The sequence below is a fragment of the Canis aureus genome, chromosome X (assembly GCF_053574225.1).
Source record: "Canis aureus isolate CA01 chromosome X, VMU_Caureus_v.1.0, whole genome shotgun sequence".
In the NCBI taxonomy this organism is placed as follows: domain Eukaryota; kingdom Metazoa; phylum Chordata; class Mammalia; order Carnivora; family Canidae; genus Canis; species Canis aureus.
Genome location: NC_135649.1, coordinates 47,479,204 through 47,496,467, shown reverse-complemented (window position 1 = coordinate 47,496,467; position 17,264 = coordinate 47,479,204). Strand labels below are relative to the sequence as shown.

The 17,264-nt window shown below is 44.9% G+C and overlaps 1 protein-coding gene, 1 long non-coding RNA gene and 1 other non-coding gene across 4 annotated transcripts in view; 2 read left to right on the top strand and 1 right to left on the bottom strand.

Moving 5' to 3' along the window:
• The window catches only part of BEX3 (brain expressed X-linked 3), a 323,487-nt gene that overhangs the window by 77,130 nt on the left and 229,093 nt on the right, over window positions 1–17,264 (top strand). The window lies entirely within an intron of this gene.
• Window positions 5,158–16,223, top strand: LOC144307776 (uncharacterized). The gene is made up of 4 exons (XR_013374492.1): window positions 5,158–6,444; window positions 11,795–11,939; window positions 12,873–12,942; window positions 13,589–16,223. It is a non-coding gene; the product is annotated as an uncharacterized LOC144307776 (long non-coding RNA).
• On the bottom strand, window positions 8,054–8,160 carry LOC144309240 (U6 spliceosomal RNA). The gene has a single exon (XR_013375301.1). It is a non-coding gene; the product is annotated as a U6 spliceosomal RNA (small nuclear RNA).

The window sequence follows — 17,264 nt, the reverse complement described above, 5'->3', positions numbered from 1 at the left end:
ATTAAAGTTTCTCCCAAAGACTGTAGTAAGAGATGAAGAGGGACACTATATCATACTTAAAGTATCTATCCAACAATAGGACCTAACAGTCGATGATATTTATGCCCTGAATGTGGGAGCTACCAAGTATATCAATCAATTAATAATCAAAGATAAGACATACTTAGACAATGAAACACTTATACTTGGTGACGTGAATGTAGTGCTTTCTACAATCGACAGATCTTCTAAGCACATCTCCAATGAAACAAGAGCTTTAAATGATGCACTGGACCAGATGGATTTCACAGATATTTACAGAACTTTACATACAAACTCAACTGAATACACATTCTTCTCAAGTGCACATGGAACTTTCTCCAGCACAGATCACATACTAGGTCGCAAATCCGGTCTTAACTGATACCAAAAGATTGGGATCGTCCCCTGAATATTTTCAGACCATGATGCTTTGAAACTAGAACTAAATCACAAGAAGAAGTTTGGAAGGATTTCAAACACGTGGAGGTTAAGGACCATCCTGCTAAAAGATGAAAGGGTCAACCAGGAAATTAGAGAAGAATTAAAAAGATTCATGGAAAGTAATGAGAATGAAGATACAACCGTTCAAAATCTTTGGGATACAGCAAAAGCAGTCCTGAGGGGGAAATACATCACAATACAAGCATCCATCCGAAAACTGGAAAGAACTCAAGTACAAAAGTAACCTTGCACCTAAAGGGGCTGGAGAAAAAAGAGCAAATAGATCCTACACCCAGCAGAAGAAGAGAATTAATAAAGATTTTAGGAGAACTCAATGAAATAGAGACCAGAAGAACTGTGGAACAGATCAACAGAACCAGGAGTTAGTTCTTTGAAAGAATGAATAAAATAGATAAACCATTAGCCAGCCTTATTAGAAAGAAGAGAGAAAAGACTCAAATTAATAAAATCATGAATGAGAAAAGAGAGATCACTACCAACACCAAGGGAATACAAACGATTTTAAAAACATATTATGAGCAGCTATGCGCCAATAAATTAGGCAATCTAGAAGAAATGGATGCATTCCTGGAAAACCACAAACTACCAAAACTGGCACAGGACAAAAGAGAAAACCTGAACAGGCCAATAACCAGGGAGGAAATTGAAGCAGTCATCAAAAACTTCCCAAGACACAAAACTCCGGGGCCAGATGGCTTTCCAGGGGGATTCTATCAAACGTTTAAAGGAGAAACCATATCTATTATACTAAAGCTGTTCAGAAAGATAGAAAGAGATGGAGTACTTCCAAACTCGTTCTATGAGGCAAGCATCACCTTAATTCCAAAACCAGACAAAGACTGGAGAATTATAGACCAGTATCCTTGATGAACAAGGATGCAAAAAGGAGAAAAGGAGAATTATAGACCAGTATCCCTGATGAACAGGGATGAATTATAGACCAGTATCCCTGATGAACACGGATGCAAAAATTCTCAACTAGATACTAGCCTATATAATCCAGCAATACATTAAGAAGATTATTCACCATGAACAAGTAGGATTTATCCCTGGGATGCAAGGCTGGTGCAACACTCGTAAAGCAATCAATGTGATTGATCATATCGGCAAGAGAAAAACCAAGAACCATAGGATCCTCTCATTAGATGCAGAGAAAGCATTTGACAAAATACAGCATCCATTCCTGATCAAAACTCTTCGGAGTGTAGGGATCGAGGGAACATTCCTCAGCATCTTAAAAGCCATCTACGAAAAGCCCACAGCAAATATCATTCTCAATGGGGAAGCACTGGGAGCCTTTCCCCTAAGATCAGGAAAAAGACAGGGATGTCTACTCTCACCACTCCTATTCAACATAGTACTAGAAGTCCTAGCCTCCGCAATCAGGCAAGAAAAAGAAATAAAAGGCATTCAAATTAGCAAAGAAGAAGTCAAACTCTCCCTCTTCACAGATGACATGATACTGTACCTAGACAACCCAAAAGACTCCACCCCAAGATTGCTGGAACTCATACAGCAATTTGGCAGTGTGGCAGGATGCAAAATCAATGCCCAGAAGTCAGTGGCATTTCTATAGACTAACAATGAGACTGAAGAAAGAGAAATTAAGGAGTCAATCCCATTTACAATTGCACCCAAAAGCATAAGATACCTAGGAATAAACCTAACCAAAAATGTAAAGGATCTATACCCTAAAAACTACAGAACACTTCTGAAAGAAATTGAGGAAGACACAAAGAGATGGAAAAATATTCCATGCTCATGGATTGGAAGGGCTTAATATTGTGACAATGTCAATGCTACCTAGGGCAATTTACACATTTAATGCAATCCCTATCGAAATTCCATGGACTTTCTTCAGAGAGTTGGAACAAATCATCTTAAGTTTTGTTTGGAATCAGAAAAGACCCGGAATAGCCAGGGGAATATTAAAAAAGAAAACCATATCTGGGGGCATCCCAATGCCAGATTTCAGGTTGTACTACAAAGCTGTGTTCATCAAGACAGGGTGGTACTGGCACAAAAACAGGCACATAAAAAAAAACAGGCACATAGATCAGTGGGACGGAATAGAGAACCCAGAAGTGGGCCCTCAACATTATGGTCAACGAATATTCGACAAAGCAGGAAAGACTATCCACTGGATAAAAGACAGTCTCTTCAATAAATGGTGCTGGGAAAATTGGACATCCACATGCAGAAGAATGAAACTGGACCAAAGATAAACTCAAAATGCATGAAAGATCTAAATGTGAGACAAGATTCCATCAAAATCCTAGAGGAGAACACAGGCAATCCCCTTTTAGAACTTGGCCACAGTAACTTCTTGCAAGAAACATCCATGAAGGCAAGAAAATCTAAAGCAAAAATTAATTATTGTGACTTCATCAAGATAAGTAGCTTGTGCACAGCAAAAGAAACAGTCAACAGAACTAAAAGACAGCCAAAGAATGGGAGAAGATATTTGCAAGTGACGTATCAGATAAAGGACTAGTATCCAAGATCTATAAAGAACTTAAAAACTCAACAGCAAAGAAACAATCCAATTATGAAATGGGCAGAAGACATGAACAGAAATCTCACAGAGGAAGACATAGACATGGCCAAAAAGCACATGAGAAAATGCTCCGCATCACTGGCCATCAGGGAACTACAAATCAAAACCACAATGAGATCCCACCTGACTCCAGTGAGAATGGGAAAATTAACAAGGCAGGAAACAACAAATGTTGGAGAGGATGTGGAGAAAGGGGAACCCTCTTGCACTGTTGGTGGGAATGTGAACTGGTGCAGCCCCTCTGGAAAACTGTGTGGAGGTTCCTCAAAGGGTTATAAATAGATCTGCCCTAGGACCCAGCAATTGCACTGCTGGGGATTTACCCCAAAGATACAGATGCAGTGAAAGGCCGGGACACCTGCACCCCGATGTTTATAGCAGCTATGTCACAATAGCCGCACTGTAGAAGGAGCCTCGGTGTCCATCAAAAATGAATGGATAAAGAAGATGTGGTCTGCGTATACAATGGAATATTACTCAGCCATTAGAAACGACAAATACCCATCATTTGCTTTGATGTAGATGGATCTGGAGGGTATTATGCTGAGTGACTTACTCCTAACTCTGGGAATCGAACAAGGGGTGGTGGAAAGGTAGGTGGGCGGGGGGTGGGGGTGACTGGGTGATGGGCACTGAGGGGGACACTTGATGGGATGAGGACTGGGTTTTATGCTATATGTTGGCAAATTGAACTCCAATAAAGAAAGAAAGAGGAAAGAAAGAAAGAAAGAAAGAAAGAAAGAAAGAAAGGAAGGAAGGAAAGAAGGAAGGAAGGAAGGAAGGAAGGAAGAAGGGAGGCAGAATGGGAATGAGGAATCTCACAGAATGAAGCAGCACCGTATACCACTTGGTCCTGGGTGCATGCTGGTCATATTTTAGAAGGTATTAAGTTCTGCCATTGTAGAACAAAATGTAGAACTGCCATTGTAGAACAAAATGAATCAGAGATACCAAAAAACACAAACAAAACAGAAATAGGTATCCTGTATATCTCCCAAAATTAAGTTGAGTATGTTGAAGGGAATCGAAAAGTGGAAAATAGATCTAGGATAATTGTAATTATCGAAATATGAAATTGTAGAAATATGAAAGTCAAAAAGGAAGAATCTTAAACATGAAGAGGTGGTAAAATATTGCAGTTAAGGTGGGAAAAGAGAAAAAATTTGGAAATTTACAGTCTGATATAAAAACGAGTTGTACTGGAAAAAAGAAGAAAAAAAATCGGAGGGGTACCCTCTATTTCTATATACTGTAAATCCCTCGACTTCCCTGGAGCTTTCCAGCGCTGCGTGGTGAAGAACTTGCTCTTCCCCTGTCCTTCCAGCTGGTCTTCTGGGGGAAGGGCCTGCTGTGCTGACGCTCAGGTGTGTGTACCTGGTGGAGCTGACCCGCCCCCTGCTGGTTGCGGGGGCCCAGTGGTTGCAGTTGCCCGCTGGGGCCTCTGTTGCCTGGTGGCCCCGCCTCTCCCAGGCACAGGGCGACACAATGGCAGTGGCCAGCTACCCAGCTGTGGAGTCAGCTCCTGGCTAGTAACTAACGCAGTCTCCCAGTCTGCACTGGCCTAGATGCTCCCGGGCGGCACCGGTGCGCTGATCTGCACAGCTTGGGGGTGCCCGGCGGCAGGAGAGTCCTCGCTGTCCTGTGCCCACCCCGCTTCCGCCTGTCAGCGGTGGGGAGCGCAGGATCAGGGGCTGCGTCCCCTCGGTGCCCTGGGATCCCGGGCCTGTGCTGCTGGAATCATGCTCCCAGGGCGCGGCTCCGAAGGCAGCAGGGCGCAGCCCCCTCGGTCCAGAGCCGCCCACTGACCAACCGGCTTCTCCCGGTGCCCCGCCTGGGGCGCGCTCCAGCCCTTGACCGAGATCGGCCCAAGGAGTGCAGCGCGCTCTCCTCCGGGGCAGCACTTCCTCTATTAGTGACTCCGGGAGACTGGAGGCTCCTCTGCCCCTCTTGTGGTTCTGCCCGGTTTCCCTGCTAAGCGCCTTTTCATCCGGGAAGAATCCGGTGCGGATTTTTTAAAGTTCCCGCTTCTCCGGGGCTGGGCTTTCCTGTCCCAGAGGCTTTCTCCGCTGGCCTTAGAGAGGCTTCTCGTGGTGCCCCTCCCCCACTTGATTCTTTTTTATTTTTATTTTTTCTGCCTTCCTACCTTGTTAGAAGCGAAAACCCTTCTCTCTGTAGCGTTCTGGCTGTCCTCTCTTTAAATCTCAGATCCAATTTGTAGGTGTTCAGGATGGCTTGAAAGTTATCTAAGTAAGTTGGTGGGGCCGGGTGACTTGGGGACCCTACTCTTCCACCATCTTTCTGGTGGTGGCCTCCCATTGACTACATTTTTTAAAGGAAAAACCGTGCTTTTTTCCATACTCTCCTCACAGAGACCCACCAACTGTTTGCTGTTTCCTTACACTTCACAACTGTTTTGTGTGTAAGCCCTTTGGAATGTGCTGGAGTTACTGCCTGCCATGTGGCTATTCCAACTGTTTCTGTTACTTTATTTCAGATCTCATATACAGTTGTTCCTTGAACAGCTAGGAGGTTGGGGGATCAACTCCCCCCAGCTAGGTCAAAAATCCATCTACGACTTTTGACTCTCCAAAAACTTAACTGCTAATAGCTTACTGTTGACTGGAAGCCTTACTGATAACACAACCAGTTGGCTAACACATATTTTGTATGTATACTGTACCCCTACAAGAAAGTAAGCTAGAGAAAAGAAAATCATAAGAGAAAATACATTTATGATATTGTATTGTAAAGCATAAATCTGCTTATAAATGGACCTGTGTGGTTCAAACCCATGTTGCTCAAGGGTTTTGCAGAAAGAGCTCATTGCAGCTGTGCATGGCAGCATCATCCTGTCTTCTGGAGCCAGTTCCAGTTTCTATTTCTCTAAGTAGTATCTGAGTGATCCCAGAGAAACTCCTGTATCTAAGACTCAGCAACCTCAGAGAAAGCAAGGAGCTGGTGACTATGTGGTCAGAGTCCCTTTTTGAGGAAAAGTGGAAGAACACCATGTTATACAGTGGGCCACGGAATCTCTTGGATTTATAGCTACAAGTACCTGGGTCCCAGGCCTCCTGACTCTGGTTGGCCTCCTGTGCAAGAGTGGTGCATTTGGAAATGGCTCCTGGGGCATTAGGCTGGTCGCAAAACTCAGGGGGAAGTAAGAATGGGTAGTTATGTGGCTTGTTTTGCTTTGCTTTTTGCCTTTGTTTTCTTCTGGCTGCCAGAGCTTTCCTCTCTATGCCCTTGGGAAAAGGGTTTTCCCATTAGGACTCCATCTTGTTTGTGTGGCCCTGACAAAGTGGTTTGGGGTCTAGAATTGCCTTTCTCAGGGATCTTCTCCAAACCTCCAGCTACAGACCCCACGGATTCACCTCATGAGCCCCCTGTGAGGACGTTGGTGACAGGTAACTGTACGCAGGTCAGCCCATGGGTGGGTTGGTCATTGCTGGTCTTCGGTCTCGGGACCCCCCAGGCCAAGAGGGTTCTGGGCCCCCCTTCCCAGCCCCATCCAAAAAGACACCCAGCAGTCCCCTTTTAGATGGAGCGGGTGGCAAGTGCCCAGGATGAGTGTTTTCTGTTCTCTTGAGGACATGGACCATGGCACACCTATCCTAGTTCTACATAGAAAACCTCTCCCTCCTGCGGCTGTGGTCATGACTCAGGTGAAATCTTCCCCTTGGCATATTCATCGGGGTTTCTATTAACTATATTTTATGATGCTGTGACAAAATAGGGGCCTTGTGGACCTGGTGAGGGTCTCTCCTAGGGTGAGCTAATCCCTTGAGATAGCAATCAATAGTTTTCATATGCAGACCAACCAATCTAAAGTCCACACCTCCCACCACCTCCTTTATCAAACTCTCACACCCCCATTCAATATTCTCTTTGCCCCAAATCACCCCAACTCCAGATACTGGACAACTAAGGGCCACCCTTCTAGTCCAGAGCCCACCAAAATTATTCAAACTATCCAATCTAAAGTTATACACAGCATACTCATCCTACCTCTCCCAATCCTTCTCATAAAGCCAGAATAATGACTATGGATCATGTTTTCCCCTCATTCTCTCTGCTCCTGACCAACCCGGGTGTTTCCTTATGTGGCCCTGAGTGTTATGGCATGTCCCCTCCTCTTGGGAGCATAGGTAATAAACTCCTCTTTCAAGGACATTGTCTCCATATCTGTCATCTTAACATACCTGATTAAAGCAAATCTCAGGAATATTTTAAGACATCTAGTTGATTAAAAAAAAAAAGAGAAAGACATCTAGTTGAGGGGAAAGGCCTGAGTCATGGGCTCCTCTCAAGTCCAGGGTTTTGTACCTGGAAAGAGTCATTTGGAGCTGAAGGAGGTGGGGATTATTGGGAATTAACATTCTTGGGATTCATGTAAAGGCAGGACAGGGGCAGAGAACCCAACATTACCTTTGAATTTTCATACCGACCATTCAGGCTAGATTGTATTATGCTCATGGAAGTTACTCAAGGCTTCCTTTATGGCCCAGCGGGTAACTTATTCTGCAGTGTTCCATGTGTAGTTATTATGTGCACTGTCCTGTGTCAATTAAGTAAATAAATTTATTAGTAACATTTATTTATTTATTATTATTTATGTATTTATTTTTTATAAATTTATTTTATTGGTGTTCAATTTGCCAACATATAGAATAACACCCAGTGCTCATCCCATCAAGTGCCCACCTCAGTGCCTGTCACCCAGTCACCGCCACCCCCCGCCCACCTCCCTTTCCACCACCCCTAGTTCGTTTCCCAGAGTTAGGAGTCTTTCATGTTCTGTCTCCCTTTCTGATATTTCCCACTCATTTTTTCTCCTTTCCCCTTTATTCCCTTTCACTACTTTTTATATTCCCCAAATGAATGAGACCATATTATGTTTGTCCTTCTCCGATTGACTTATTTCACTCAGCATAATACCCTCCAGTTCCATCCACGTCGAAGCAAATGGTGGGTATTTGTCGTTTCTAATGGCTGAGTAATATTCCATTTATTTTTTTAAATACAGAGTGCTTTACAAATTTCCATGTCGTCCTCGCACAGGGGCCATGCTAATCTTCTCTGTATCATTCCAATTTTAGTATATGTGCTGCTGAAGCGAGCACTTGTTAATAATATTGTTTAAATCTATTTCATCTAACTGAATTTTTGTTTGCCTGTTTTAGCTACCACTCAGTGAGATGTGTTAAAAATTTCCAGTTATGATAGTGGATTTGTCCACTTCTCCATTTACTTCTGCCAGTTTTAACTTTTAATATCCTGTATGCTATTCCAGTGTGTGGGATTTCCCCCCACACATGCAAGCAAGTCTCCTACAGAAGCTGGGTGTCCTATAATTTAACTCAATTTTGACACTATCTAACTGCAGATAGATTCAGATTCCACAGGTTGAGGGCTCAGTCCCACATGACCGCCCTCTACTTCAGATGCCAATCTCAAGTCCAAGTTGTTACATGTGCTTCTGACTGACTGGCTGTAAGTCAGAGGTTCCCACAACCCCTTCCCTTGGGTTTGATTAATTTGCTGGAGTGCCTCACAGAACCCAAGAAATCCATTTCCTCACTAGATTATTGGTTTATTACAAAGGATATTAAAGAATAGGAATCAATAGCCAGATGAAGAGATACATGGAGTGAGGCTCCAAACGCAGAGGCTTCTGTCCCAATGGAATTTGGGGCATGACACGGTGGCACAAGGATGCATTCTTTCTTACTAATCTGGAAGCTCTGAACCCAGTCCTTTTTTTTTCCTTCAGACATCAGAGTTTATTGTTTGTTTAGTCCAAACACATTCAGAATGGAAACACAAAGAATACTTTTCCACCTGAAATAATTAAACTAGATTCTACTAGCATATAATGTTTAACACACTAGAGCAATAAAGATGGTAATCCATTGCCTTCTATACTTACTAAAGCCAAGATGGTAAAGTCAATTTGGTCGCAATAGTGTCACCATCAAAAAAGGTCAGCAAATAACTGTAATGGTCAATGAATATTTTTACTTTGGCCCACTGAAAAGGGGACAAAATGTTAAAAGTCCACAGTCCTGCAGATGAACTATCACCATGGAGGCTTCATTACATAGTCATGATAAATCATTGGCCATTGGCGATTGGACTCAATCTCCAGTCCCTCTCCCCTCCCCAGGGGTCAGAGGAGTGGGACTGACTGTTTTAAACCTCTAATCACACGGTTGGTTCTCCTGGCAACCAGCCCTCAACCTTAGAAGTTTTCCAAAAGTCGTCTCACTGACATACAAAAGACAGGCTTATCATTCTCATCACAGAGAATTCCAAGAAAGAAAGAAAACTACATTGGTGAATATGTAAACAAGTTTAACTGAGTGTTAACTGTATAATATGTGACAATAATGTTTTCTGGGATTTAAATATGGAGAAAATTAAAATGCTGTTTTAATTTGCCCTTCCCAAATTGTAAATTACACAGTTAACACTCAGTTAAACTTGTTCACATATTCATCAATGTAATTTTCTTTCTTTTCCATATCTGCCTTTCCACCTGGGGTCATATTTCTTCTGCCTGAAGAAGAAACTTTGCTATTTCCTTTAACTTGAGACTTTGAGTGCCAAATTTGCCTATTTGTTACATTAAAATGACTGCTTTCCTTTTTTGAAAGACATTTCTTTCTAGGTGTGGAATTCTAGGTTTGCAATTATTTTCCTTCTGCACTTGGAAGATATAAGCTCATTCTGTTTTAGATTCCATTGTTTCTGTTGAAAGATGAGATTCCAGTCTGATTGATGCCTTTTTGAGGATGACCTGCCTTTTCTTCCTCTCTCAGCTTTGAGTACTATCTCTGGATGTCAACAGTGTTACTGTGATAGGCCTAGGTTTGGTTTTCCTCATACCACTCTAGGCTGGACAAACACAGAGGTTCGTGAATCTACAACTTGATGTCTTTTGTCACTTTTTAAACTTCTCAACTATCATTTCTCTAAATATATCTTCTGTATTGCTCCCTTTCTTTTTGGGGGGGAACAATTGAACGTGCGTTAATGTTATTTGCTATAACACCTTCAACTCTTGCCCCTTCTCTTTCCAAATCTTCCATCATTTTGTCTCACCAGGCTTAATGCTGGATATTTCTTCAGACTTGCTGTTCATTTATATACTTCTCCATTCAGGTGGGGAACTTGCCTTTGACTCTTGAAACATAACATCACACAGTCAGGGCAGATTCTATTATTAGCTTAGAGCTCAGGTTGGAGGAGGGAGTTATAGTCATTAATTAACTTGTGCCAGGTCACCCAGCCTGGAAATGGCAGAGCAGGAACTAAGATCTCAGAATGGACTCTCTGCCCAACCCTTCTTCCTGTGCTTGTTCTCTCCTGGCCTGAGAATTCTTGCTACCGCTCATCTCCCAGGAGGCAGATGCACAGTGGAATTTTCCAAACTTTTAAGCATGCTGCTTGCTATATTTCTTTTTAGATGAAAAAAAGTCAATGATATTTCTTCATTATCCATAAATGCTATCACAGGACTTTGCTCTGTTATTTGGGTCATTGGTATATTTTCTACTTTGATTTGGTTTTAATTTTGTTTCTTTTATACTCTTCTTCCTGATTTCAGAGTACATTGATAGACATACTTCCTTTCAAAGAGGAGCTGGATACCTGGGTGTTTCCCAAGGAATTATGAAAACCAGTATAAACATGACATTTCTGGCATTCATCCTTCATGCATCTGTGAACAAGATGGAGAAACAACAATGAATGATACTTATGTGGATCCCCGAATAAGAGTGTTAAGAAAAAAAATTCAGCTGAGTAAAATTTAAAGATCCATTGGATTTATTCAACAATCCGTGAATTGGGCAGCATCCCATGCAGCAAATGGAAAGAAGCTCCTAAGAGCTGTACAAAACAGAAGACTTTTATAGGCAGAAGGAGGCAGGACAAGGAAATTACTAGAAAATAGTGGATTGTTTAAGACAAGGTCACCTTCCTTTTAAGGGATGGCAGGGATCTATTAGGCATATTACATCATTAGTACTGACCAGGAGATTCTAGACTGACTAGATTAGATTATATTTGTGATGCAGACTGAAACTACAAATAGGTTATGTATTCAGTCTCGGTTTGGTGACATGGGCTTAGTTCAAGTGACTCCCTTTGGGGTCCATGGGCACAATGTTTGTTGTTGATGGTGGTTTGTTTTTGTTGTTGTTGTTATTGTTGTTGTTTTGTTTTGTTTTGTTTTTACAACGGTAAGTGATCAGTCATCACAGTTGACATGTACTAGCCAGTGGCATACATAACCCTGTGTAGTTAACTATATCCTTATTTTCTACATGACAGAGCCTAGGAATTAATTACTGGTCAAGCAGTCCTAATGGTAGTCCTGGTATCTGTGGGCAAAAATGTAGAAATCATTTTTTTAGAATTCATGGAGTCCTTCTTTCTCTCCACATCCCTACAGCACCCACTAGGCCAACTGACTCTACCATAGGAGAAGCCAATGGCATTATTAAAGCCTTGCCTATGCTAATGTGAATATATGGAAAGAGAATTCCTCCAGGGAGGGAAATAGGGGTGCACTGGTGGGATGGAACCATGGGAGCTGGTTCAGGATCACAGCGAGTGTCCTTGCAAATGTATGGAATGTGCAAGAGAGACAGGTCAGGGGCAGTTGTGTTGGTCTTGTATAGAGATGCTAGGTTACTTTGCTAGGATAGATGGGTTCTGTAATGTATCCTTCTTTTTTTCTTCTTTTACTAGAAGATATCAGCCTTGGTCATCTAAGGGCAGGTCCACAGAAGTGATATAAAGAGATTAGAGTAGAGGATGGCTAAAGGCAAAGGAGATGGAACAGCTTTCCACTGGATGGAACAACATTCCACTGGATGCCTGAGTTTGGCTCAAGGTGAATGTGGGAGATGGGGGGTTAAATCCCTGGAGACCTTGTCTAAATGGCAAGTAGCATCTTCACAAGGTGGGATCTCCTGGAAATTTATAAAAGGAAGATCATGTCTAATATCTTAAGTGTTTATTTGGAGGAGAGCTCTGAAGGAGAGAAAGGGGATTTAAAAAATCCATATTTGGCACAAATGTAAGAAATTATGTCCATGGTCCCTTTTTTAGCAGTTTCTTTTCAAGTTCAGTAGATGGTTGGAAGAGGATCTGTTCTCCAGCCTTAATTCCGTGTTGTCACTCTTCTCTGCTATCCTTATACCCCCTAGATGCCCTATGGGAGAAAGTATAATACATGGCTACTGAATTCAATCCTGAGCCATTGCAGTGTCCCCTTCACCACTGGTGATGTATGAGAGAATGGTGAAGCCAGAGAAATGGGCACAGGGAAGGGGAAGAGTTGGTTCTCCAAGACTTTTTCTGTTGCTTGTGCTGCCTGTGATTCCACTATGTGAAAACACAGACCTAGTACTTTGTCCAGGATGCTGACACTGACTGCTCATTGAAGGGTACTGGCTATAAGATGTGTAATGAAGAGAACCAGAAGGCGCATGCTGAGGACATGGCCAGGGGTTGGTCTTCTCCTTTAGAATGAGAGTCTTGGGGAAGGAGGACAGGCCAGAGGTTGGTTGTCTTATTTAGCATGAGAGTTCCTGGTGCTTACCCTACCCTTCCTTTCTATCTATAGATACCTTTTGTCAGTCCTTCTGATGTACCCTACTTGGTGTGGTACAAGTTGGAGCCAGAAGAAATGGAGCAGATAAAAGTAATGCAGGATCAAGGCCCTTTGTGAGCCAACATCCAGACCCACCTCTTCTTCCTCCAGTCCCTAATTTCTCTACCCCCACCAGAGCTTCACAGTGGCTCTCTCCATCTCTCTCTGCAGGCGACCATGAACAAACACTATGATGTCTCCCAGCAAACCCTTGACCTCCAGAGGCTCTGCTTTGACCCAGGTACAGTTGACAACAGTAATTCTAGGGCATGTGAGGGCACAGGGATCTGCTTGGAAGGAAGACTGAGGGATGGTAATGTGGGGAGAGGTTGGTACTGGCTCTGGACCCTTCTCAGCCTTCTGGTTGCCTCCTGTTGGCTTCCCAAAGATTTGGTGGGTGGGACATGATACTGATATAATCCTGAATTGGGGAAATTGCATGGCTGCCACCCTGCAGATCATTGAAGAGAATTTCCCTGAGGTAAGACCCTAGGCCCAGTGCTGTCCTTATGGTAGAGGATGGAACCCATGGGCTGGAGGGAAGATTTGTCTCTGAGGCCATACATAGTAGCCATCACTCTAACTCTTCTTCACCAAAAGCTGTTGTCCTTGAACCTGTGCAGCCACAGGCCATACAGCGCTAGATGGCCTATATGACATTTTATAGGTCTCCACAGTCAAGATCCTGAACATCTCCAAAAATGAGATGGAAAGAGGGATCCAGATCAAAGTTGGGGTTGACAGTGTGTGGTAGCACTCATTTGAGAGATGACAGGAGGTGGTAGAAGGTACCTATGTGGAAAGGTGGGGGCTGGGGGTATAGGGGTGCACATGTCTCTCTTTCCTTGGGATTCCTTTTACAATTCCCTCCTCATATTTCTCAGCAGAAGTTAGCCTGAAAGTTGAACAAAGCGAAGGGGCTGAAGGTTGTAGAGCTGTGGCCAGAAGGGAATCCATGTCAACTTTCCTGGGGACCTCTGACCCTGGGAGCCTGAGTTACCCAGCAGTGCCTGTCTGCGGGAAGTAGCAGCCATGCGGAGGACCACATGCTCTGCCTTCTCTTCTTTCTGTGTCCCTCACCTGTGCCTAGAGGTCTCCTTTCCTTCTTCTGACCTGCTTACCTGTTTGCCTGGTCTGGGGTCTCTTTCTTACCATCTTCTGCTCTCTCAGCTTTCTCTAACATGTTGCTATGTTCTGGATGTTTGTGTCCCCCATCCCACCCTGGAAAATTATAAAAATCCTGACACCCAAAGATGACAGTATCAGGAGGTGGGTTTTTGGGAAATGCTTAGGTCATGAGGATGCAACACTCCTGAATGGGATGAGTGCCCTTATATAAAGGGCTCCAGAGAGATCCCTAACCCTTTCTACCATGTGAGGACATAACAAGAAAGTGCCAGGTATGAACCAGGAAGAGGGCCCTCATCAGAAAGCGACCATGCTGCTGCCTTGATCTAGACTTTAAGCCTACGGAATGGATAGCAGTAAGTTTCTGTCATTTACCAGACACCTAGTTGGTAGTATTTTGTTATAGTAGCCTGAATAGACTAAGACTCAGGCCTTCCCATGGGTGTGTTCTAGGAAGCAGGAATCCCGCTCCTTTCCAGGATCAGAGTGAACACCTTGAGCCAGGTGCTGGTGTCCTGGACCGAGAAGGGTCCTCCAGCCCAGGGTTTCATGCTGAGACAGGTCTTCCTACTCCCTTCTGAGACAAGGCTTCCCTCCCTTGTTCTGAGAGGGAGCCTCCTTTTCTTGAACCAGATGTATCCCACCCCCAATCTCAGGTGGCCTTAATGGCTTTCCTGCCCCATGCTGAGGGCTGAGGTCCTGTTCCTTTGGCTGAATGCCAGGAGCTGGGCCCTCCTTGGGAGACACCAGGGTTCCCTGAGTCAGGGGGCCAGAAGTGGGTGACTGCCAGTGAGCAGAGAGCGTTCCTGGGGCAGGGATGGAAGGCAGAGGGCAGAGGTGCTTGAGAATGAAGGACAGGCCTCTCAGAGGAACTTCCCCCTCCCCTCCCTCCACACATCTCATCAACCTGACTGGTCCTTCAGGGGAACCCTGGTGAGCCTGACATGGATATAATCCCTCAGGCGAGGAACCAACTGAGATAATCACAGGTGCACAGGGGCCATCAGGAGAGAGGGCAGTGGTCATAAGAGGAGACCACAGACCCTCAGCCCTATGTTGACCTGGGGCTTGACCCTTTACTCCTTCTGGGACAGGTCTCCTGCCCCCGTGGTTGCCTTGTTCTCCATGCCCAGCTCGAATTGAGCTCACACAGGTGACAAAGTTTCAACCAGCATCCAATGGGCCCCCAGCCCAACACATGCATGTTTTCCATTCCTACCTTGGGTGACAGGGCAGATGAAGGAAAAGGCTGCAGCCATGAAGCCATTTCCTCCTTCTCTCTTCCTCCCTGACCCCACCACCATGGTAGAGCTTCTTTCCCTTCCCTTTGCTTTGCTTTCTCTTCATTCTTTGTCTCTACTCCCCTGTGTCTCTCTTACGTCTCCCCTCCTACCTTTACCCCGTCTTCTGTCTTCACCCCCCTCCCTCTCTGCCTCCTGGGCCTTGTCTCACTCATCTCCCTGCCCCAGCATCCTGGGCCATCCCAGGATGGGCGGTGGGGGTCATGGTCCTGCAGAATGCTGGACCCCTAGTGAGGTAGCAGAGCCCTGGGCTCCCACCCCATTCCCTCTTCTCTCTGGAGCCTTTGGTAGGGACTTGAAGGAAGGGAGGGAAGCAGAAACGTGAAGACAGCCCTAGAGTCTGGGTTCCAAATGTTGCTTCTGGTGGTATTGGAGAAAGGAGTCAGGACTGTCTAGGTGGATGCTACATAGGGGAAAGGAAATGGAGGAGAGAGAGGAAGAATATGAGGGGTGCAGAAGACATGGGAGGGAAGAGGAAAAGGAGAAAATGTGCTTTTCCTCTGGGTCAGTCCACAGGGGAGGTGTGCAGGGCCCTGGTGTCTTGGACATGTGGTGTAGGTGGGACACACCGGGCTGTGTGCCCATGCCTGTCTAACCTGCACATCCTGGGTGTTAGGGACACAGGTTGTGGAGTGATGGCTCTCACCCCAAATCCTTACTTTCTGAACTTGGCCCATTACTTAACCTCTCATTTTCCTCATTTGCAAAAGGGGCCTAATAATGTCCATCTTTTGGGCTGCTGTAAAAGTTGAATCAAACGACCTTGTGAAGTGACTGTCACAGGGTCTGTACATAGTAACAATCCCTGTCACTGGAAGCAGATCTTCCTATTGTTGCCCTCCCCATCCTGACACCTTGATTCCCAGAGAACAATTGTCTTCTTCAGCATGAGTATCATCATAAGACCCTGATAGGGAATGCTGTGTGATGGTGTCAAGCATATGTAATTCGAAGGGGGTATTGTTGTTTGTTGTTGAAGTGGAAAGAAAGCCTTAGGGTTCCGTTCATAACTTCTTCCCATACCCCCTCCCAACCCAGTTTCATTGATATATAAGTGACATTCACCTTTTTGTAAGTTTATCTGTACCTTCATCCAGACCTTCACTGCTACCCCCGCCAGCAATTCCAGGTGAATGCTGTGTTGTGGGTGGAACTCCCACAACCCTTTAAGGTTATGGGGAATGTGGTTCTTCAGTCCTCGGTGTTTTCTCAATATTGTGGAAAACCAACAGGTAGATCCAAAGAGTCTAGCCTAGTGGTTAAGGGCATGAGGGTATAGAATAGGAATATGGGTTCTTTCCCAGACCCAAAACATACTAGCTGTGTGACTTTGGTCAAGACATTGCTGTGACTCAGTGTCTTACTCTGAAAATGGAGTTAGACAGTCCAGTCCTTAGGCCATTTTATGGAGTAAATGAGACTATAAAACCATCCCTGGGGGATCCCTGGGTGGCACAGCGGTTTGGCGCCTGCCTTTGGCCCAGGGCGCGATCCTGGAGACCCGGGATTGAATCCCACGTCGGGCTCCCGGTGCATGGAGCCTGCTTCTCCTTCTGCCTGTGTCTCTGCCTCTCTCTCTCTCTCTCTCTCTCTCTCTCTGTGTGTGTGTGTGTGTGTGTGACTATCATAAATAAATAAAAATTAAAAAGAAAACCATCCCTGGGGTGCAGGTAAACCTCCTAATCTAGCTACCCTGGTTGATAATCTCTCCAAAGGTGGTCTCTGGGAGGGGTAGAGGTACCAACCAAAGAGTCTGGGGGCAGGCACAGTAAGGATATGGAAGGAACTTGGTTGCTGAGTGGCAATGGGAGCAGGACCATTGTTGGAGGACTGGGGTTGTCCAGCTGTCCAGCTGTCCCAGGGTTCATGTTTCTCCAGTGTATGCATCATGAATAACACGCTATTGTGAGGGACACCAGCCCCAAGGAGACCCAGAGCACTTCCTCTATCCCAGATTCCCACACCCTCTTGCAGCTCCGTGCCCACCCTCTCCCAGGAGCAGCAGGAAGGACGCAGGCTTTCTCTACTACCCAGTCTGGGACGAACCTCCAGTGGTCTCAGAAGTGAGTGTTGGGGGTGCATGGAGATAGGAGGTTGCTGGGAGGAACCAAGGAGGGAATAATGGGAACTTGCA